This window comes from Rhinopithecus roxellana, chromosome 11 (assembly GCF_007565055.1).
Source record: "Rhinopithecus roxellana isolate Shanxi Qingling chromosome 11, ASM756505v1, whole genome shotgun sequence".
Lineage (NCBI taxonomy): Eukaryota > Metazoa > Chordata > Mammalia > Primates > Cercopithecidae > Rhinopithecus > Rhinopithecus roxellana.
The window spans coordinates 106,339,168-106,363,831 of NC_044559.1; the positions used below are offsets into that span (position 1 = coordinate 106,339,168).

The 24,664-nt window shown below is 42.1% G+C and overlaps 1 protein-coding gene across 2 annotated transcripts in view; it reads right to left on the reverse strand.

Moving 5' to 3' along the window:
• Positions 1-5,887: 5,887 nt before the first annotated feature.
• Positions 5,888-24,664, reverse strand: part of LOC115900362 (armadillo repeat-containing protein 4-like) — a 71,956-nt gene continuing 53,179 nt past the window's right edge. For both annotated transcript variants that reach the window (XR_004060006.1, XR_004060007.1), the window contains exon 4: positions 5,888-7,048. The gene's annotated coding sequence lies outside the window, so the exon portion shown is untranslated. The remainder of the gene's footprint in view (positions 7,049-24,664) is intronic.

The window sequence follows — 24,664 nt, forward strand, 5'->3', positions numbered from 1 at the left end:
CTACTGGAAATGATAGGCTCTGTCTCACCTAGACGAAAGGGTGGACACATGAACCAATAGTCAGAAGAGGGAACTTCCAGTCACCTAAGTGAATCTTCCAGGCAAATGACAAGCTTTAAAATGTCTATGGACCCTGAGCTACGAAACTTCTACAGCTCCATCAGGGACTACTAAGTCTGTGTTGTACAGAATTTAAGTTATTTGTTAAGCATTGGGTTTCCAAACTGGCTCAGCCTCTATTGGAAATGAAAGATTCTGTCTCATCTAGCCAAATAAATGGACACATGTACCAACATTCAGCAGAAGGAATATCCAGCCAGCGAAGTGAATCTTTCAAGGGAATGAGGAGATTTAAAATGTCTATGGACCTTGAGCTACAATACTTCTACAGCTCCATCTGGGACTATTAAGTCTATACTGTACAGAATTTACGTTTTTTGATAAGAATTGGGTTTCCAAACCCATTCAGCCTCTATTGGAAATGAAAGATTCTGTCTCCCCTAGATGAAAGGGTGGACGCATGAGCCAACATTCAGGAGAGGGAACTTCCAGTACCTAAGTGAATCTTAGAGGGAAATGCGGAGATTTAAAATGTCTATGGGCCCTGAGCTACAAAACTTCTGCAGCTCTATCTGAGACTACTAAGTCTGTATTGTATAGAATTTACGTGTTTTAATAAGAATTGGATTTCCAAACCTAATCAGCCTCCATTGGAAATGAAAGATTCTGACTTGCCTAGATGAAAGAGTGCACGAATGTATCAACATTCAGTAGGGGGAAGTTTTAGCCACTGAGGTGAATCACCCAGAGGAATGCAAAGATTTAAAATGTCTATGGGCCCTCAGCTAGTAACTTCTACAGCTCCACATGGGTCTACTATGTTTGTGTTATACAGAATATACGTTATTTATTAAGAACTGGGTTTCCGGCCGGGCGCGGTGGCTCAAGCCTGTAATCCCAGCACTTTGGGAGGCCGAGACGGGCGGATCACGAGGTCAGGAGATCGAGACCATCCTGGCTAACCCGGTGAAACCCCGTCTCTACTAAAAAAAATACAAAAAAACTAGCCGGGCGAGGTGGCGGGCGCCTGTAGTCCCAGCTACTCGGGAGGCTGAGGCAGGAGAATGGCGTAAACCCGGGAGGCGGAGCTTGCAGTGAGCTGAGATCCGGCCACTGCACTCCAGCCTGGGCGACAGAGCCAGACTCCGTCTCAAAAAAAAAAAAAAAAAAAAAAAAGAACTGGGTTTCCAATGCCAATCAGCTGCTAAAGAAAATTCAAAATTCAGTATCACCTACACAAAAAGATTGACAAATGTAACAACACTCAGAGGAGAAAACTTTTAAGTACGTAAAGGAATCTGCCAGGGGAATGCAGAGATTTAAAATGTCTTTGGGCTTTGAGCTAGTAACCTCTACAGCTCTATCTGAGACTACTAAGTCTGTGTTGTACAAAATACACGTTATTTATTAAGCATAGGGTTTTCAAACCCGTTGAGCCTCCATTGGAAATGACAGGTTCTTTCTCACCTAGATGAAAGGGTGGACACATGTGCAAACATGCAGAAGAGGGAACTTCCAATCACCTAAGTGATTCTTCCAGGGGAGTGAGAAGTTTTATGTTTATGGACCCTAAGCTACTAAATTTCTACAGCTCCATCTGGGACTACTAAGTCTGTATTGAACAGAATTTACATTTTTTAATGAGAACTGGGTTTCCAAACCGGTTGAGTCTCTTTTGGAAATGGTGTAGGAATATATCAACATTCAGTAGAGGAAACTTTAGCCACCTAAGTAAATCCGCCAGTGGAATGCGAAGATTTAAAATGTCTGTAGGCCCTGGGCTAGTGACTTCTACAGCTCAATCTGGGACTACTAAGTCTGTGTGGTCCAGAATATATGTTATTTATGAGGCACTTGTTTTCCAAAGCCATTGACCCTTGAAAGAGTATTACAGATTCAGTGTCACCTAGACCAAAATACTGATGAATGTTACAACATTCAGATGAGAATTTGAGCCAGTTAAAGGAAACTGCCAGGAAAGCTCGGAGATTTAAAATGTCTTTGGGCTTTAAGCTAGAAACTTCTACAGCTGCATCTGGGACTGCTAAGTCTGTGTGGAACAGAATATACGTTACTTATTAAACACTGAGTTTCCAATGCCAATCAGCCGCTAAAGGAAATTCCAAATTCAGTGTCACCTGAACAAAAAGACTGACGAATGTACCAACATTCAGAGGAGAAAACATTTAACCATCTAAAAGAATCTGCCAGGGGAATGTGGAGATTTAAAATGTCTATGGGCATTCAGCTAGCATTCTCTACAGCACTATCTGCGACTACTAAGTCTGTATTGTACAAAATATGCATTATTTATTAAGCATTGGGTGTCCATCCGCAGTCAGCCTCTATTGGAAATGACAGATTCTGTCTCAACTAGACGAAAGAGTGAACATATATAGCAACATGCAGAAGAGGGAACTTCCAGTCACCTAAGTGAATCTTCCAGGGGAGTGCGGCGTTTTAAAATGTCTATGGACCCTGAGCTATGAAATTTCTAAAGCTCCATCTGGAACTACTAAGTCTGTATTGTGCAGATTTTACGTTTTTTAATAAGAATTGTTTCCAAACCCATTCAGCCTCTATTGGAAATGAATGAATCTGGCTCGTTTAGACGAAAGGTTGCACGAATGTATCAACATTCATTAGGGGGAACCTACAGCCACGTAAGTGAATCCGCTAGAGGAATGTGAAGATTTAAAATGTCTATGGGCCCTGTGCTAGTAACTTCTACAGCTCCTTCTAGGACGGCTATGTCTGTGTGGTCCAGAATAAACATTATTTATCAAGCACTGGGTTTCAATGGCAATCAGCTGCTAAAGAAAAGGCAAAATTCAGTGTCACCTAGACAAAAAGATTGATGAATGTAATTACATTCAGAGAAGAAAACATTTAGCCACATAAAAGAACCTGCCAGGGGAATGTGGAGATTTAAAATGTCTATGACCTGGTAACCTCTAGAGTTCTACCTGGGACTACTAAGTATGTATTGTACAGAATTTACATTTCTTTATTAGAATTGGGTTTCCAAACCAGTTCAGCCTCTATTGGAAATGAAAGATGCTGGCTCGCCTAGATGAAAGGGTGCAATCATGTATCAACATTCAGTAGAGAGAACTTTTAGCCACCTAAATGAATCCGCCAGAGGAATACGAAGATTTAAAACATCTATGGTCCCTAAGCGAGTAACTTCTAAAGCTCCATCTGGGACTACTAAGTCTGTGTGGTTCAAAATACACGTTATTTATTAACCACTGGATTTCCAAAGACTTTTGCCCTCATAGGAATATTGTAGATTCAGTGTCACCAAGACAAAAATTGTCGAATGTAACAACATTCAGAGGAGAAAACTTTCAGCCATGTAAAGGAATCTGCCAGGGGAATGCAGAGTTTGACAATGTCTCTGGGCTTTGACCTAGTACCTCTACAGCTCTATCTGAAACTACTAAGTCTGTGTTGTACAAAATACACGTTATTTATTAAGCATAGGGTTTTCATACCCATTTAGCCTCTACTGGAAATGACAGGTCCTGCCTTATCTAGACAAAAGGGTGGACACTTGTACCAACATTAAGAAGATGAAACTTCCAGCCACCTAAGTGAATGTTGCAGGGGATTGAGGTGATTTATAACGTCTATGGACCCAGAACTATGAAACTTCTACATCTCCATCAGGGACTACTAAGTCTGTATTGTACAGAATTTACATTTTTTAAATAAGAACTGGGTTTCTAAACCTGTTCAGCCTCTATTGGAAAGATTCTTGCTCGCCTAGACAAAACAGTACACGAACGTATCAAAATTCAGTAGAGGGAACCTAGAGCCAAGTAAGTGAATCCATCAGAGGAATGTGACGATTTGAAAGGTTTAGGCTCTGAGCTAGTAACTTCTACAGCTCCCTCTGGGACTACTAAGTCTGTGTGGTGCAGAATATATGTCATTAATTAGGCACTGGGTTTCAAAACCAATTCAGCATCCAATGAAATTTGCAAATTCAGTGTCACCTACATCTAAAGGTTTTCCAATATAACAACTTTAGATGAGAAAACTTTTATCCATGTAAAGGAATCTGCCAGAGGAATGCGGAGATTTAAAATGTCTATAGGCTTGACTTAGTAATTTCTACAGATCTATTTGGGACTACTACATCTGTGTTGTACAGAATTTACGTTATTAAACACTGAGTTTCCAAACCTGTTCAGCCTCTATTGGAAATGAGAAATTCTGTCTCCCCTAGATGAAAGGGTGGACACATGAACCAACATTCAGAAGAGGGAACTTGCAGCCACCTAAGTGAATCTTAGAGGGAAATGTGGAGATTTAAAATGTCTATGGGCCCTGAGCTACAAAACTTCTACAGCTCTATCTGGGACTACTAAGTCTATATTGCATAGAATTTATGTGTTTTAATAAGAATTGGATTTCCAAACCCGTTCAGCCCCTGTTGGAAATGAAAGATTCTGACTTGCCCAAACGAAATGGTGCACAAATGTGTCAATACTGAGTTAGAGGAAGCTTTTATCCACCTAAGTGAATTAGCCAGAGGAATGCAAAGATTTAAAATGTCTATGGGCCCTGAGCTAGTAACTTCTACAGCTCCATCTGGGACTGCTAAGTCTGTGTGAACCAAAAACATACATTATTTATTAAGCACTGGGTTTCCAATGCCAATCAGCTACTAAAGAAAATGCCAAATTAAGTGTCACCTAGACAATATGCTTGATGAATGTAACCACATTCAGAGGAGAAAACTTTTAGCCACATAAAGGAATCTGCCAGGGGAATGCGGAGATTTAAAATGTCTATGACCTGGTAACCTCAGCAGCTCTATCTGGGACTACTAAGTCTGTATCGTATAGAATTTACGTTTTAAATAGAATTGAGTTTCCAAACCAGTTCAGCCTCTATTGGAAATGAAAGATTGTGGCTCAACAAGACAAAAGCATGCACGTATGTGTCAACATTCAATGGAGAGAACTTTTAGCCAACTAAGGGAACCCACCAGAGGAATGAGAAGATTTAAAGTGTCTCTTGTCCTTGAGCTAACTGCTACAGCTCCATCTCAGACTACTAAGTCATGTGGTTCAGAATATACGTTATTTATGAACCACTGGATTTCCAAAGCCATTGACCCTTGTAAGGATATTGCAAATTCAGTGTTACCAGGACAAAAAGATTGACAAATACAACAACATTCAGAGGAAAAAACATTTGGCCACCAAAAGGAATCTGCCAGGGGAATGCGGAGTTTTACAATGCCTATGGGCTTTGACCTAGTAACCTCTACAGCTCTATCTGAAACTACTAAGTCTGTATTGTGCAAAATACACGTTATTTATTAAGCATAGGGTTTCCATACCTGTTCAACCTCTATTGAAAATGACAGGTTTTGTCTCACCTAGACGAAAGGGTGAACATTCAGAAGAGGGAACTTCCAGTCACCTAAGTGAATCTTCAGGGAAATGTTGAGATTTAAAATGTCTATGGACCGTGAGTTACTGTTATGCCCAGACCGTTTATTCCCCGAAGAAGACCACCAGAGTCCAGAGTCAAAGCCAAGCAGCAAGGATCTTTAATGCAAGTTCGAACTTGGTCCCTTCGTTCTACAACATACAAGAGGGCCCCAAACAATGCGTGTGCTCACTTTTTATAGCCTGATGAAAACAGGATATGTAAGGTTACAAGGGAATTCTTCTTGGTTACAGCATTACAATTGGTTAACGTATTAAGTTATACTTTTAGCAGCTTTCTTATTGGTTCCTGCGCTTTTACAAACGGTTGTAACCTTATCGGAGATTCTCCAGGTGTTGTTTTTCTTTGAGATATATGGAGGAATGTGTTTGTGTCGGGCCCAGGAAGTGGAGGCATATGGGGGGGATGTGATGTGTCGGGCTCAAGGCTGTGATATATGGAGGAATGTGTTCTTTCATTAAAAAACTTCTACAGGTCCCTCTGGGAGTACTAAGCCTGTATGGTACAGATTTTATGTTTTTAAATAAGAATTGGGTTTCCAAATCCATTCAGCCTCTATTGGACATGAATGAATCTGGCTCACCTAGACGAAAGGTTGCACGAATGTATCAACATTCAGTAGAAGGGGCTTTAAGCCACCTAAGTGAATCCACCAGAGGAATATGAAGATTTAAAATGTCTTTAGGCTCTGAGCTAGTCACTTCAACAGCTCCATCAGGGACTACTAAGTCTGACAGGTCCAGAATGTACGTTATTTATTAGGCACTGGGTTTCCAAACCAATTTACATTTACATTTATAAATGTAAACGTATAAATGTACAGCCTCCATTTACATTTATAAATTCAGTGTCAACTACACCTAAAGGTTGACTAATATAACAACATTCAGACGAGAAAACTTTTAGCCACGTAAAGGAATCTCCCAGGGGAATGCGGAAATTTTAAATGTCTATGGGCTTTGACTGAGTAACTTCTACAGGTCTATTCGAGACTACTAAGTCTGTGTTGTACAGAACTTAGGCTATTTATTAAGCATTGGGTTTCCAAACCCGTTCAGCCTCTACTGGAAATGACAGATTCTGTCTCCAATAGACGAAAGGGCGGACACATGAACCAACATTCAAAAGAGGGAACTTCCAGCACCTAAGTGAATCTTAGAGGGAAATGCGGAGATTTAAAATGTTTATGGGCCCTGAGCTACAAAACTTCTACAGTTCCATCAGGGACTACTAAGTCAATATTACATAGAATTTATGTGTTTTAATAAGAATTGGATTTCCAAACCTGTTCAGCCTCCATTGGAAATGAAAGATTTTGACTTGCCTGGACGAAAGGGTGCACGACTCTATCAACATTCAGTAGAGGAAACTTTTAGCCACCGAGGTGAATCACCCAGAGGAATGCGAAGATTTAAAATGTCTGTGGGCCCTGAGCTAGTAACTTCTACAGCTCCATCTTCTGTGTGGTCCAGAATATACGTTATTTATCAAGCACTGGGTTTCCAATGCCAATCAGCTGCTAAAGAAAAGGCAAAATTCAGTGTCACCTAGTCAAAAAGATTGACGAATGTAATAACAGTCAGAGGAGAAAACATTTAGCCACATAAAGGAATCTGCCAGGGGAATGAGGAGATTTAAAATGTCTATGACCTAGTAACCTCTACAGCTCTATCTGGGACTACTAAGTCTGTATTGTACAGAATTTAGGTTTTTCTATAAGAATTGGGTTTCCAAACCAGTTCAGCCTCTATTGGAAATGAAAGATTCTGGCTCGCCTAGACAAAAGGGTGCATGCATGTATCAACATTCAGTGGAGAGAATTTTTAGCCACCTAACTGAACCCTCCAGAGGAATGTGAAGATTTGAAATGTCTCTGGTCCCTGAGTCAGTAACTTCTACAGCTCCATCTCAGACTACTAAGTCTGTGTGGTTCAGAATATACGTTATTTATTAACCACTGGACTTCCAACGCCATTCACCCTCATAAGAATATTGCAGATTCACTGTCACCTAGACAAAAAGATTGGCAAACATAACAACATTGAGAGAAAACTTTTAGCCATGTAAAGGAATCTGCCAGGGGAATGCAGAGTTTGACAATGTCTGTGGGCTTTGACCTAGTAACCTCTACAGCTCTATCTGAAACTACTAAGTCTGTATTGCATAAAATACACATTACTTTTTAAGCATAGGGTTTTCAAACCCGTTCAGCCTCTATTGGAAATGACAGGTTCTGTCCTACCTAGATGAAAGATGCACACATGTATCAACATTCAGTAGAGGGAACTTTTAGCCACCTAGATGAATCCACCAGAGGACTGTGAAGATTTAAAATGTCTGCTGTCCCTGAGCTAGTAACTTCTACAGCTCCCTCTAGGGACTACGAAGACTGTGTGGTTTAGAATGTACATTATTTCTTAAGCACAGGGTTTCCAAACCCGTTCAGCCTCTATTGAAAGTTACAGATTCAGTGTCACCTAGACAAAAAGATTGATGAATGTAACAACATTCAGACAAGAAAACTTTTAGCCATGTAAAGGAATCTGCCAGGGGAATGCAGATATTTAAAATTTCTTTTTGAACTTGTGATATCCTACCTTGTTTTAACATGAATTGACTCTCCCTTAGCTGAGAGAGCTGGACAGACTCCATTTTGGCTCCTTCAGTTGCAGCCCCTTACCCACCTCCCTTCCTCAAGGACTTAACTTGTGCAAGCTGACTCCCAGCACATCCAAGAATGCAATTACTGATAAGATACTGTGCAAGCTATATCCACAGTTCCCAGGAAGTCACCCAGTTGATAGTACCCAAAGCCCCCATGCCTATCACCTTGTGATAGATTTAAAGCCCCTGCACCTGGAACTGTTTGTTTTCCTCTAACCATTTATCTTTTTAACTTTTTTTTTTTTTTTTTTTTTGCCTGTTTTGCTTCTGTAAGATTGCTTCAGCTAGGCTCTGCCTCCCCTTTCTAAACCAAAGTATAAAAGAAAATCTAGCCCCTTCTTCGGGACCAAGAGAATTTTAAGCACTAGCCATCTCTCGGTCGCCGGCAAATAAAGGACTCCTGAATTAGTCTCAAAGTGTGGTGTTTCTCTATAACTCGCTCGGTTATAACATTTGGAGGCCCCAGCGAGATTTTGCCACTGGGCGAGTGCCGGACTCGTTCCGGGCTCCCCCGGACAGAAGGCGGGCTTATAGGGGAGGCGCCACCTGAAGACCTTCTAGGGCCCTGTAGGCCACCGTCTTCCAGAGGGGAACGGATCGACTGCCGGTGTGTGCCCACAAAATTCAACTCCTGAGTCCTCCGTCTCTCATCCCAGGAAGGTAAGTCAGATCTGACTCTCTTTCTCTGGGAGGGAAATGGCCCTGATGAAGGCCCTCCCTCAGACTCTGTCCACATTCCAGGATGCTGAAGGACAGAGTCCTGGTTTCTGTCAGGCTTCTCTGTTACGACTCTCATTCTCTCTCACTCTGTCTCTTCTTCTCTCGTTCAAGTCTCAAGGAGACCTCTGTTTAAACAGGTATAAAAAAATTGTAATAAACTCTGAGTGAATGTGGAGTTCAGGGGCTTGCTCTTGAATTTCCAGTTTGTAGCTCCATGGCAAAAGCTACAGAGTTCGAGTGGGCCCTCACCTGTGCTTCCGTGGTGACCTCATAAGGCTTAGGGCAGCATCCGGCATCGCTTGATCCAAGCTGGGGGTTTTTACCGGCCTACCAATGCCAAGGTGAGTCGAAGTCCTCACAAGGGGAGCGGCCAGGCTGGCATCTGACTGATCCCACCACAGGACCGCCTCCCCTTGTCTCTCTATAAAAACTGTCATAATTGTTTATATACCGCAGTGTGTATTGTCCTGTCTGGTGGTTGTCTAAGTTTCGTATGTCAGGTCATCGATACTGCCCAAGATGACTGGGCAAGGACTTCTTCAAGGTCGTCAGTACAGATTTTCTATCCCAGAAGGTCAAATCTCTCATTATCATTTGGGCTGGCCATCCCAGTCCTACCTTTTCTATCAGAAACAAATCAAGTGTTGTTACTGGGAGGGGCGTGGTTAACATTCGCCCATTTGGGATTTTTGGCACCATAAAGGTTGCTGGCGTTTGGATTGCCATGCCCCACGCCCCAATGACTGGACCACCTCCTCCTTAGACCAGTGGTGGATTAAATAGCCACCCTGCAGACCTCCTTGCTCACCTTTTCTGTCATCCCACAACTTTTCCCATGCCTTTGGATGAGAGAAATCTATGCCTGTACTGCTTTACTCCTTCTGCACTCTTATTCTATTCCTCTGTTGCTACTCTCCTACCTCAGGAAAGATCCAAGTGGCCCCTTTCCTCCTCATCCCCATCCCATATCCCGCACATCTCATTTTCCTGTGTCACAGCAAGTCCAGCGCCTCCAAGACTTGGCTCTGCTCTCCCTCCTAAAACCCTTAAAAGAAAAGGCCAAGTTTTAACTTTTTGCCTTTGAGTCATGGAGACACCAAAAATATTTGTGCTGTAAGTCAAAAAGGAGAGGGGGATCACAAAGGTCCCACTGGCCTCGGACGCAGCTCTGGTCCTCTCCCCAGATCTCAAAGCTTAAGGAGACAAACCTCATGTGGCAAGAAGTGTTGGCTATAGTTGTTTTCCTACTTCTTCTGGTTATAACATTTCTGTTCTTCTGATACTACAGCCCCCTGGGTTATGAATTTCTCTGTCCATGCTGGGTTTAATATTTCTGCTCAAACCTTGTTAAATTGCCTTCAGAATGGGAAACTCTTCTTCCCAGCCTAGTAAAGATTGGAGCCCTCTCCAATGTATGTTACAAAATTTCTCCTTGGGCTTCTCAGAGGATTATAGGTTCCACCTTAAAAAAGGTAAACTCTAGACACTCTGTGAAGTAGAATGGACACAGTTTTGAACCGGGTGGCCCCCAGAAGGGTCACTGAATCTCACAGCTGTTCAGGCTTTGTGGCGGGTCATTGCTGGAACTCCCGTTCACCCCAATCAGTTTCCCTACATTCATCAATGACTGAGCTTGGTCTGGAGCCCTCCCCTTTGACTCCGCTCATGCACTGTTCATAATCCTACCTCCAAGGTCCTTTTTAGCCAGGCCTCAATGTCATCCCGACCCTTAGCCCCCTCAGCTCCTCCTGTACTGCCTCCTTCTGAAGAAAGTTTTTCTCACCCATTTCCGCCACCCTGTAACCCTTCTGCTCCTCCAGAATCTTCCCTGGTCTCTTTGACTACATCCCCTGTGGCCTCTCCACCTATAGCCTCCAGATTACAGCCTCGGCGGGAGGAAGTGGCCCCCCTCCTCTGCTGAGAGAGGCACAAATCCCTCCAGGTGATGAGCGCTCAGCTCCCTTCTTAGTTTATGTCCCCTTCTCTACTTCTGACCTGTACAACTGGAAGGCTCATAATCCGCCCTTCTCTGAAAAGCTCCTGGTCTTGACCTCGCTGATGGAGTCTGTGCTCTGAACTCACCGGCCCACCTGGGATGACTGTCAGCAACTCCTTTTAACCCTTTTCACCTCTGAAGTGAGGGACCGTATCCAAAGACAGGCCACAAAGCATTTCCTTACATCAGCCGGTAGACCAGAGGAGGAAGCCCAAAACCACCTAGAGGAGACTTTTCCCTCTACCTAGCCTAATTGGGATCCAAACTCCTCGGGTGGGAAGAGAGTTTTTAATGATTTTCACTGGTATCTCCTTGCGGGTATCAAGGGAGCCACTCGAAAACCCATGAATCTGTCTAAGACAACTGAAGTGGTCCAGGGGCCCGATGAGTCACCTGGAGTGTTTTCAGAACGCCTCCAGGAGACCTTTCAGACTTACACCCTTTTTGACCCGGTGGCTCCCGAGAATAGCCATGCTATTAGTTTGGCATTTGTGGCTCAGGCAGCCCTTGATATTAAAAGAAAATTACAAACCTGGAGGAATTTGCTGGAAAGAACATCAGCCAGCTTTTAGAAGTAGCCAGAGAGTTTTTGACAATCGAGAGTTAGAGAAACAAAAACAAGCAGCTCAGGCAGCTGAAAAGGCTGCTGATAAAGCATCCAAAAATCTTAGTGGTGGCCATCCAGGAAGCCAAAATCTTAGTGGTGGCCATCCAGGAAGCCAAACAGGAAGGACCCCCATCACAGAGCACCAGCCAGGGGACCCTGGGTCCATGCCAGAAAGGCCAGAAAAGTGAGAGGGTTTCCCTACAAAGAAACCAATGTGCTTGTTTCAGGCAGATTGGACACTGGAAGAAGGAATGCCCATTAAAGCCGGAAGAAAGACCAGAAAAGCAAAAAGTCCTCACCCTCCCCGCAGCAGAGGAGTCTGATGACTGACGGGACCGGGGCTCCCTCTCATTTGGCCCTTGGGAGCCCATGGTGTCTGCCACAGTGGGGGACCAGCCTGTACACTTCCTAATTGACCCCAGGGTGGAACACTCAGCAGTGCAGACACCCTTGGGCAGTGTCTCTAATAAAAGGGTGACTGTACAAGGGGCTACTGGAGCTATTCAGGAATATCTTGTCACACACTCATGAGAAGTGAGTTTGGGACAGAAAAGAGTAACCCACTCATTTCTTGTAGTCCCAGAGTGCCCCTTTCCCATTCTTGGATGAGACCTGCTCCATAAGGCTACAGGCCTCTCTCTCTTTCTCAGCCCAACAAGTTCACCTCATGTTAGGGGACACAATACCCGCTACTGCCCAACTCCTATTAACTACCCCTCTGTCAGAGGAATATCTCTTGATTTCACCCTCAAGACCACTGGAGAATGAAGCTAATCCTCTCCTATCGGATCTACAGACTCTCTTTCCTCGAGTCTGGGCCAAGTAAAACCCCCCAGGACTAGCAAAGCATCATCCATCGGTGGTTGTAGAACTCCTGGCCACTGCCCTGCCAGTCCAGATAAAACAGCATCCTATGAGTCAACAGGCTAGAGGGGATCAATCCCCATATTCAGCAACTGTTACAAGCTGGTGTACTCACACCGTGTCAGTCCTCTTGGACTACTCCATTGTTGCCCGTCCAGAAACCCAGAACAACTGATTAGCGAATGGTACAGGACTTGCAGGAAGTTAATAAACAGACAATTACCATCCATCCAACTGTCCCTAACCCTTATACTTTACTCAGCCTGCTTCCACCAGAACACACAGTATACACTGTCCTTGACTTAAAGAATGCCTTCTTTGCTATTCCTCTGGCCCCCAAAAACCAACCTATCTTTGCTTTTGAATGTACAGATCCTGGTTCAGGAGACACCACCCAATTAACCTGGACTTGGTTACCCCAGGGTTTTAAAAATTCTCCCACACTTTTTGGAGAAGCCCTCCAACAAGATCAGATACCGTTCTGAGCCAGTCACCTTAACTGCACTCTTCTCCAGTACGTGGACAACCTTTTATTAGCTACTGAAACTACTGACAGCTGCCTGCAACCTACTAGGAACCTGCTTTGCCTTCTCCAGGAACTCAGGTCCTGGGGTCTCGGCTAAGAAGACCCAGCTTTGTCTCCCCAGGGTTTCCTACCTGGGGTACAAGATAGACAAAGTAAAAAGGGCACTCACCAGTGCTCGAAAGGAAACCATTCTGCGGATCCCCACTCCCATCACCAAGAGGCAGGTACGTGGATTCCTGGGGGCCATGGGATACTGTCATCTATGGATATCAGGGTTCACGGAAATTGTCAAGCCCCTGTACTTCACTACCGGAGGAAATGGCCCACTAGCTTGGACTGACACAGAGGAGCAGGCTTTTCAAAACCTGAAGAAAGCATTAAATGAGGCCCCTGCTCTAGACCTCTCAAATATCCCAAAACCATTTTACCTTTTTGTTCATGAAAGCCAGGGAGTTGCTAAAGGGGTACTCACTCAAACTTTGGGGCCATGGTGATGCCCAGTGGCCTATTTGTTTAAGAGACTGGACCCTATGGCCTCCGGGTGGCCAAGTTGTCTGCGAGCCATAGCAGTCACGAAAGCCTGGTTCAGGAGGCTGATAAACTGACTGTAGGTCAAAATTTAACCCTTACGGCTCCTCATGCCATAGAGACATTGTTACGAAGTGCTTCTGGCAAATGGATGTCAAACACTTGCATACTGCGGTATTAGAGTTTATTGTTAGATCAGCCTCATTTAACTTTCTCTCCCACAAGGTGTTTAAATCCAGCTACCTTTCTCCCTGATCCAGACCTTACCGCACCTATCCATGACTGTCAGGAACTGTTAGCGATTACGAAAACTGGCCGACTTGATCTCCAAACGGTAGCACTTTCCTCGAACAAGGAGTACGAAAGGCTGGTGCAGCCATTACTACAGAAAGAGATATATTGTGGGCCCAGGCGCTGCTGGCAGACGCCTTGGCGCAGAGGGCTGAATTAGCTGCCCTCACTCAAGCCCTCCGATGGGGTAAGAACGAATGCATTAACATCTGCACTGACAGCAGATATGCTTTTGCTACTGTGTATGTACATGGAGCAAAAACACGGGCTACTCACCTCAGCAGGAAAAACTATCAAAAATAAAAAAGAAATTTTGGCCTTGCTTGAAGCTGTTTGGCTCCCTCCACAGGTGGCTGTAATTCACTGCAAAGGACATCAAAAAGAAGACATGCCCATTGCTCATGGTAACCAAAGAGCAAACTGTGCAGCTAAAGAGGGAGCTCAGTTACCGGTCACGCCTTTGCCCCTGCTACCCGCTATATCCTTTCCACAGCCTGACTTGCCGGACCACCCAGAATACTCCCCAGAGAAGGAAAAACAGGCTTTGGATCTTCAGGCCAGGAAAAATCAGGAAGGTTGGTGGATTCTTCCTGATTCCAGAATCTTCATTCCCCGACTCCTTTGGGGAAACTTTAATCAGTCGTCTGCATTCTACCACCCATTTGGGAGGAGTAAAACTGGCCCAACTTCTAAGGAGCCGTTTCAAGATCCCCCACCTTCAGGACTTAGCTAACCAAGCAGCTCTCCAGTGTACAACTTGTGCTCAGGTAAACGCCAAGCTAGGTCCTAAACCCAGCCCAGGCCACCACCTCCGGGAAGACTTGCCAGGAGAAAGGTGGGAAATTGACTTTACAGAGATAAAACCACACCAGGCAGGGTATAAATACCTCCTGGTGCTAGCAGACACCTTTTTCAGATGGACTGAGGCATTCGACACCAAAAACAAGACTGCCACCACGGTAGTTAAGCTTTTTCTAAATGAAATCATCTCTCAACATGGGCTGACTGCTGCCATAGGGTCTGATAATGGACCGGCCTTCACCTCGTCCATAGCTCAGTCAGTCAGTAAGACATTAAACATTCAATGGAAACTCCATTGTGCCTAGAGACCACTAAAAATTGGGTAAAGCTCCTTCCTCTAGTCCTTCTTTTTTTTTTTTTTTTTTTTTTTTTTTTTTTTTTTTTTTTTTGAGACAGAGTCTCGCTTTGTCACCCAGGCTGGAGTGCAGTGGCACTATCTCGGCTCACTGCAAGCTCCGCCTCCTGGGTTCACGCCATTCTCCTGCCTCAGCCTCCCGAGTAGCTGAGACTACAGGCATGCACCACCACGCCAGGCTAATTTTTTGTATTTTTAGTGAAGACGGGGTTTCACCGTGTTAGCCAGGATGGTCTTGATCTCCTGACCTCGTGATCCGCCCGCCTCAGCCTCCCAAAGTGCTGGGATTACAGGCGTGAGCCACCGCACCCGGCCCTGTAGTCCTTCTTAAAGTAAGATGCACCCCTTACAGGGCTGGGTTTTCACCTTTTGAAATCATGTACGGGAGGGCTTTGCCTATCTTGTCCAAACTAAGGGATACCCATTTAGCAGAAATCTCACAAGCTAATTTGTTACAGTACCTGCAGTCTCTCCAATAGGTACAAGACATCATCCCAATCCAATTCCTGACCAGACGGGGTTCTGCCACTCTTTCCATCCCGGTGACCTGGTGTATGTTAAAAAGTTCCAGAAAGAAGGGCTCACTCCTGCCTGGAAAGGACCTCATACTGTCATCCTCACCACTCCAACAGCTCTGAAAGCAGATGGCATTCCTGCTTGGATTCATCACTCTTGCATCAAGAAGACCAACAAAGCCCAGCAAGAAACATGGGTCCCCATGCCTGGGACAGGCTCCTTAAAACTGCACCTGAGTCAAGTGAAACAATTAGATTCTTTACCTCTTTTGTTGTTTTCCGCCTGTCATGCCCTCTGCTCCTTCCTACTCTTTTATCCTTACTTCCTTCAAGACAGGACGTGTGTTTGCAAACACCACCTGGAAGGCAGGGACCTCCAAGGAAGTCTCTTTTGCAGTCGATTTATGTGCTCTTTTCCCAGAGCCTGACTGTGCCCTTGAAGAGCAACACAATCTGCCAATCAGGAGCAGGGAACATCGACCTTGCTGCAAGGTTTGGACACTCCGGAAGGCAGACTGGGTGTGGGAGCTCCAAAGGTGCAGAAAAAGGACTCCAGAACGTTGATTTTTACTTCTGTCATGGAAATCACGCTGACTCTAGTTGTTGAGATTCTTACCAGTTTTTCTGCCCTGACTGGACATGTGTAACATTGGCCACCTACTCTGGGGGATGAACCTGATCTTCAACTCTTTCCATAACTCGTGCTTCCCATCCTAAACTGTGTACTAGGGGAAATTGCAATCCTCTTACTATAACTATTCATAATCCTAATTAATTTAGCTCAGTGGTATTACAGTATTACAACATGTCATGGGGATTAAGGCTTTATATCCCGGAGTTTGATGTTGGAACTATGTTCACCATCAAGAAGAAAATCCTGGTCTCATGGGGCCCTCCTAAGCCAATCAGGCCTTTAACTGATTTAGGTGACCCTATGTTCCAAAAACACCCAGACAGGGTCGATTTAACTGTCCCGCCACCATTCCTGGTTCCTAAACCTCAGCTGCAACGACAACACCTCCAACCCAGCCTGCTGTCCATTCTGGACGGGGTACATCACCTCCTCAATCTCACCCAGCCTGAACTAGCCGGAGATTGTTGGTTGTGCCTAAAGGCCAAAACCCCTTAGTATGTTAAATTAAAAATAGAAGCCATGCTTAAAATTGGCCCTCTTTCTTGTCATACACAACCCTGTACCCTCACACTAGGAGACGTGTCTGGGAATGCTTCTTGTCTAATTAGCACCAGGTGTAACTTATCTGCTTCTCCCTTTCAGGCTACCTGTAATCAGTTTCTACTTACCTCCTTAAGCGCCTCAGTCACCTACCAGGCACCCAAAAATACCTGGTTAGCCTGCACTTCAGGTCCCACTCGCTGCATTGATGGGACTGAACCAGGACCTGGTTCTGTGTGTGTTTGTTCATGTGCTCCCCCAGGTCTACATGTACAGCAGGCCAGAAGGACAACTTCCCATCACTCCCCATGAATTGCATCCCAGGTTTCACCAAGCCACCCCACTCCTTGTACTCCTTCTGGTCAGCCTAAGCATAGCTGGCTCAACAGCCATTGGCACGGCTGCCCTGGTTCAGGGAGAAACTGGACTAATGTCCCTATCTCAACAAGTAGATGCTGATTTAAGCAATCTCCAATCAGCCATAAATATACTACATACCCAAGTAGAGTCTCTAGCTGAAGTAGCCCTTCAAAACCGCTGAGACTTATATCTATTTCTCTCCAAAGAGGTTTATGTGCAGCTCTAGGAGAGAGTTGTTGCTTCTATGCCAATTGGTCTGGAGTCATAAAAGATACTCTTCAAAAAGTTTGAGAGAATCTAGATAGACACCAGCAGGAATAGGAAAATAACACACCCTGGTACCAAAGCATGTTTAACTGGAATCCATGGCTAACTACTATAATCACTAGGTTAGCTGGACCCCTTCTCCTCCTATTATTAGGTTTAGTCTTCAGGCCTTGTGTATTATATTTCTTTCTCAACGTTATAAAGCAATGCATAGCTTCCGTCAAGTTTATGTATCTTAAAGCCCAATATAACCCCCTTGTTGTAACCAAGGAATCAATGATTTGATTCCCCAAAAACACAAGTGGGAAATGTGATATCCTACCTTGTTTTAACATGAATTACCTCTCCCTTAGCTGAGAGAGCTGGACAGACTCCATTTTGGTTCCTTCAGTTGCAGCCCCTTACCCACCTCCCTTCCTCAAGGACTTAACTTGTGCAAGCTGACTCCCAGCACATCCAAGAATGTAATTACTGATAAGACACTGTGGCAAGCTATATCTGCAGTTCCCAGGAAGTCATCCAGTTGATAGTACCCAAAGCCCCTGCATTTGTGCCCGGTTGATAGTACCCAAAGCCCCAGCGTCTATCACCTTGTGGTAGATTTAAAGCCCCTGCACCTGGAACTGTTTGTTTTCCTGTAACCATTTATCTTTTTTGTTTGTTTGTTTGCCTGTTTTGCTTCTGTAAGATTGCTTCAGCTAGGCTCTCCCTCCCCTTTCTAAACCAAAGTATAAAAGAAAATCTAGCCCCTTCTTCGGGGCCAAGAAAATTTTGAGCACTAGCCATCTCTCGGCCACTGGCAAATAAAGGTCTCCTGCTTTAGTCTCAAAGTGTGGTGTTTCTCTATACTTGCTCAGTTACAACAAGCTAATAACCTCTACAGCTCCATCTAGGACTACTAAGTTTGTGTGGTACAGAATATACGTCATTTATTAAGCACTGGATTTCCAAAGCCATTGAACCTTGAAAGAGTATTGCAGATTCAGTGTCACCTACACAAAAATATCGACAAATGTTAGAACATTCAGAAGACAAAACTTTTAGCCAGGTAAAGGAATCCGTCAGGAAAATGTGGAGATTTAAAATGTCTCTGGGCTTTGAGTTAGTAACCTCTACACCTCCATCTGGGACCACTATGTCTGTATTTTACAGAATATGTGTTACTTATTTAGCATTGGGTTTCCAACCCCGTTCAGCCTCTACATGAAAGGGTGGAGGAATGTACCAACATTCAGAAGAGGGAACTTCTGGCTAAGGGAATTTGCCAGGGGAATGCAAAGATTTAAATTGTCTACAGGCCTTGAGCTAGTAAATTCTACAGCTCCATCCAGGATTACTAAGTCTGTATTTTACAGAATGTACGTTATTTATGAAGCATTGGGTTTACAAACCCATTCAGTCTCTATTGGAAATGATTCTGTCTCACCTAGAAGAATTGGTGAATGAATGTACCAACATCCAGGAGAGAAAACATTAACCATCTCAGGGAATTTGCCAGGGGACTGCAGAGATTTAAAATGTCTATAGACTCTGAGCTAATAACTTCCGTGCTTCCATCTGGGACTACTAAGTCTGTATTGTACAGAATACACTTTTTTTTGTATTAAGCATTGGGTTTCCAAATCCACTTGGCCTCTATTGGAACTGAAAGATTCTGTCTCACCTAGACAAAAAGTCGGACGAATGTAGTAACATTTCAGAAGACGGAACTTGCAGCCATTTAAAGGAATTTGTCAGGGGAATGCGGAGATTTAAAATGTCTTTAGGTCCTGAACTAGTAACTTCTACATCTCCATCTGGGACTACTAAGTCTGTATTGTAAAGAATATATGTTATTTTTTAAGCATTGGGTTTCCAAATCCATTTAGCCTCTTTTGGAAATGAAATATTCTCTCTCAGCGAGATGAAAGAGTGGAGGGATGTACCAACATTCAGAAGAGGAAACTTTTAGCCACCTCAAAAAATTTGATAGGGAATGCGGTGATTTAAAGTGTCTATTAGCTTAGAGCTACTAACTTCCACAGTTTTATCTAGGACTACTAAGTCTGTATTATACAGTATATATGTTATTTGTTAATCACTGGGTTTTCAAACACATTCAGCCTCTACTGGAAATGAAGGATTCTGTCTCACTTAGATGAAAGGGTGGATGAATGTACCAACATTCAGAAGAGGAAACTTTTAGCCACCTAAGGGAATTTGCCAGGGAATGCAGACATTTAAAATGTCTATAGGCCCTGAGCTCCTAACTTCTACAGCTTTATCTGAGATGGGACTATTACATCAGTATTTTACAGGATATATGTTATTTATTAAGCATTGAGTTTCCAAACCCATTCAACCTCTATTGGAAATGAAAGATTGTCTCAGCGCGATGAAAGGGTGGATGAATGTACTAATATTCAGAAGAGAAAACTTGTAGCCACCTAAAGGAATTTGCCAGGGGAATGCAGAGTTAAAATGTCTGTAGGCCCTGAGCTAGTAACTTCTACAGCTCCATCTGGGACTACTAAATCTGTATTTTACTGAATATATGTTATTTATTAAGCATTGGGTTTCTGAACCTGTTCAGCCTCTATTGGAAATGAAAATTCTGTCTCACCTAGACGAAAGGGTGGACGAATGTGCCAACATTCAGAAGAGGGAACTTCTAGCCACCTAAGGAAATTTACCAGGGGAAAGCAGAGATTTAAAATGTCTATAGGCCCTGAGCTAGTAACTTCTACAGCTCCATCCGGGACTACTAAGACTATATTTCACAGAATATACATTATTTATTAAGCATTGGGTTTCCAACCCCGTTCAGCCTCTATTGGATATGGAAGATTCAGTCTCACCTAGATGAAAGGGTTGATGAATGTGCCAACATTCAGAAGAGGAAACTTTTAGCCGCCTAAGGGAATTTGCCAGGGGAATATGGAGATTTAAAATATCTATAGGCCCTGAGCTAGTAACTTCTACAGCTCCATCCAGGATTACTAAGTCCATATTTTACAGAATATACGTTATTTATTAAGCATGTGTTTTCAAACCCTTTCAACCTGTTGGAAATGAAATATTCTGTCTCACCTAGATGAAAGGGTGGAAGAATGTACCAACATCCAGAAGAGGGAATTTTAAGCATCTCAGGTAATTTGCCAGGGAAATGCAGAGATTTAAAATGTTTATAGGCTCTGAGCTAGTAACTTCTACAGTTCCATCCAGAACTATTAAGTCTGTATTTTACAGAATATACGTTATTTACTAATCATTGGATTTCCAAACTTGTTCAGCCTATAATAAAAATGAAAGGTTTTGTTTCAAGTACACTCAAAGTTTGATGAATGTACCAACCTTCAGAACAGATGAATTTAGCCATGTAATGAAATGTCCATAGTTTTTACATTTTTAGTGATTATTACAAATTTGATGGAAAGATTTTTTTCTAAATAATGATTATACTGGTATTTAAGTTTGAGAACCCGGTATTTACAATAACAACCAATACAGGCATTAAAAAGTATCTGGCCAGGTGCGGTGGCTCACGCCTGTAATCCCAGCACTTTGGGAGGCCGAGGCGGGCAGATCACGAGGTCAGGAGATCGAGACCATCCTGGCTAACACAGTGAAACCTCGTCTCTACTAAAAATACAAAAAATTAGCTGGGCATGGTGGCAGGCGCCTGTAGTCCCAACTACTCGGGAGGCTGAGGCACGAGAATGGCATGAACCTGGGAGGCAGAGCTTGCAGTGAGCCAAGATTGTGCCACTGCACTCCAGCCTGGGCGATAGAGCCAGGCTGTCTCAAAAAACTTTGAGGTTTCCCTCTTTCTATGATCTGACACTCCACTGTTTCCTCTTTGGAATGTCTTTACATGTTTGAAATTCAAGGATGTAAATTTTGAAACTGCAAACTTGTGTCAATGCTTCAAAGGCTGACTGGAATTGTGATCTTTACCCAGAGCAGTTTCACTTGCTGACATGAAAATTTTTGTTTCAACTTTACCTCCTGTTAGGGTTGTCACCTTGAGAATCCTAGAAAGCAGTTATTCTGGTTATCCAGCTCAGTCTATGTGTCTGTGTGAGTTGTGAAAGGCTTTAATTTTTAAAATGAGGAGAATACTTAATGATTCCTCCATGACTCTTTGGGAGACAAAGCGTTTTAAAACAGTGATTGTGAAGCATTTAGCATTTGTGTCTTCATGCTACTACAAAATATTGCCTAAGCAGTAAGCAGCAGTCTGAAACAGGTTTTCAAATACCATTATCATGCATGTTTAAAACATGGTACAATATATGTGCACGGTCTTAGGTGATATGTAGAATATGATTTCAAGTCCTAAAAATTGAGAGAAATGGTTGTACACGGTAGTCATCATTCTGCAACTTTTTTTGATTGGAGTTCTATATTTCAGATGCATCCAGACTCACACTATTCTCTTAGACTGAATTCACTTTGAGGCCTCATTTTGCGCCATTTGAGTCTGCAGGTCATTTAAATAGACTCTTCATAGTCACTAAATATCAACATGAAAATGATTGCAGGCATAAATGAGCTTTTGTCTCAGTTATTATATCTGCTGCTTTATTCTATATTTCAAATTAAAATAGAAATAGTTAAAATACAAGCATAAAGAGCTATTCATGCCAGTAACTATGGCAGCTTTGTCCTGTTAACCATTAGAGCTCTGGCATGGTGACATATCATGGCTGAAAAAGTTCAGTGCAACCTTTTATGAAAATAAGAGTGAAAAAGGAAAATAACAAAAATATCATTTTACCACATGGTACCTATGCATGGGACCTTGAACTTCAGGGATTCTCTTATCACACTTTAGAACCACCATTTGGTACCGTATATAGGATTGTCAAATGGCAAGTAGTAAATAGGCATTTAATGATAACATGGCTTTCGAAGTTGCTCGTGTGTGTGTGTGTGTGTGTGTGTGTGTGTGTGTGTGTGTGAATCTTTTTGGTCTTAAAAGGTTTAAATCCAACCATTTCATCTGTGAAGGAATACATTTTGGTTCCATATTTATATTTTGTCTGGTGGCACTGTGTTCACATTTCATCGAGTGTGGATCTAAACTCATCATACTTTCACATGTGAAGTGGTAGTTCAATTTATCATTTCTTATGAGAATGTGTGAGGCTTTTCCAGGGCATCACATGTTAATTCTGAAGTTACTGGTGCACTGAGAAAAGAACATCTTACAGTAATTAGAGCAGGTTTTATTTAAGGTATATTTTATGAAAACCGTAAGCCCATTTCTGTAGAATACCTGCACACCATATGGTCAGGCATGTTTAAAATGATTAAATGTAATTATTTGTACTTTGGAGAGTTTATATCCCTTAAGAATCTTATTTATCGATGACTCATCTCTCATAGACAATGAAGTATATAGCAGATATTTCTAAGAACATTAAAGTAAACATACAAAAAACCTAAAAATATATAGAAAATACATAGAAAACATCAGAGAAGATGGTTAATGAAATATATCTGGGTAAATGACAATTCTGAACATAATGTATTTGTTGGTAAAAGATGAACATGGCACTGTTTCTGTGAAGAAATAATTTATACAAGTTATATTTTTGTCAGTTTTTACATTATAATAAAACATCTTTATTTGGGGGTTTTAAGACTGAGACTGTACTAAATGGATTACAGCTGTGGTGGAAATAGTTGTAAATATGTAGAAGGTGAAGAATCAAGAAGAGAGGTATTTGTATTGATTTTCTTATATAAGGGGGTTTTGACCGATGAAAAGATGAAAAAAGTATCTAGTTTATTCTGCACAATTCGATGAGACAAATTGAGTGAACTTACTTTGTATGGGTTCACAGTATGCCCCAGGAAAAAATAAGATTGGAGTATTGCTAATTAAGAAATTAATGGGAACAGAGGAAAAACCAAAATTTTGGTAAACACAGTGCCTCATTTCTCTTTTGGGAATCTCAAGGAAATCAGCTATTTTTTGAGCAGACTCAGTGTGTTTGTGTGTGTTTGTGTGTGTGTGTGAGTGTGAATGCACATGGGCAAGTGCCAGTGTATGTTTGTGCTACCTTTCATGTTCATAAGTCAACATGCTACCATTGCTATTGGTCCTGTTCTGTTTCAGTTATAGTCACTTGAAATATTATATACACCAATATTAAATGCTAATATTCACCTATTGCAAATAAAACACAACTCTGCATGCTCAGGTAATTCCATCCCTAATGCCTTCTCAGTAGTGAGAAAGACAGGAAAAGTGAGAAAACTTTAGCTGTAATTTTTTGACAAGTTTTGGTACCAGAAGATTACTTTATATTCTTGCCATCTTTCTAACCATGGTCTATCTTTTTCTAAAAATAAAAAAGTTTATTTTGCCACTTCCATTATATAAACCTGCTTCCTGTTCTTTCATGTAGTCCTTGTTCTCTGTCTTTCTTAGTCTTCATTTTCTCTTTTACTCATTTTCTCTTCCTTATTTGCTGACTTTCCTCAGGTCTTAGAGTATCTTGGATTCAAACAAATTCAGTTCTTTTTTTTCACACTCTCTGTATAACCTGTCGCCAACACCTGAGGAGATACATAACTTATCATCATTTTACTTCTTCCTTTTCAATGTTATGCATTTAGTGGGTAATTTTCTTTTGCAATTAGAGTATATTGGTCCTCATGCATTTAGACAAACATTTGGTCAAATGACTTTTCAAATAAAAACTGGTTCTTATCATCTACTTTTCTATTTATCATCTTGACTACTTTTTGATATGTAGCCTCAGGTAAACACACAAAATTCTGTGAAGCACTCTCAAAGAGACTCTGTTAAAAGTAATATCAATAAATAATTTCAATTTTAAAACAAGCATCAAAATTTCTTAATTAAAATATTTTTAAACTCAATTTATGACTTTAGAGGCAATTCGATTTAAGGACAGGCACATACTGAAAATCACAACATTTTGACTGAAAACCTCACATATGCTCTCTAGATCAAGCTTATCTGTTATCTTCATGAAGCTATTGACTCGGTTACTGAGCATGAAAAATAAATAATATTGACAAAAATATTCACTCATCTGCATATTTCAAAAAGTAGCTCACCTAAAAATATTTTACTTTGTCTTCCTCACCAAAAATCAAGAGGACACTTCAAACAAAATACAATATATTTGCCACCTGCCATACCACATAATGCATTAAACATTGAAAATATTCATGATTATAGAATTATTTAATGTTAAAAATGATACATGGCATGAAGAGAATGTTAAGAATCAGTCGTATAAAGGATACTTAGAACACTGTAGAAGCTGCTTATTTAAATAAACAGGGGCTTAAAATAATCAATGTTTTTGATAAAATGTCTGCTCATAGAAAAAGTACTTGAATAAAATGAAAAAGTAGTAAGGAAAACTCATATTCATGTTATGTTTAAACGAAAGCAGACAAATATTAGAAAGAGTCTTTTTGGCCAGGTACGGTGGCTCATGC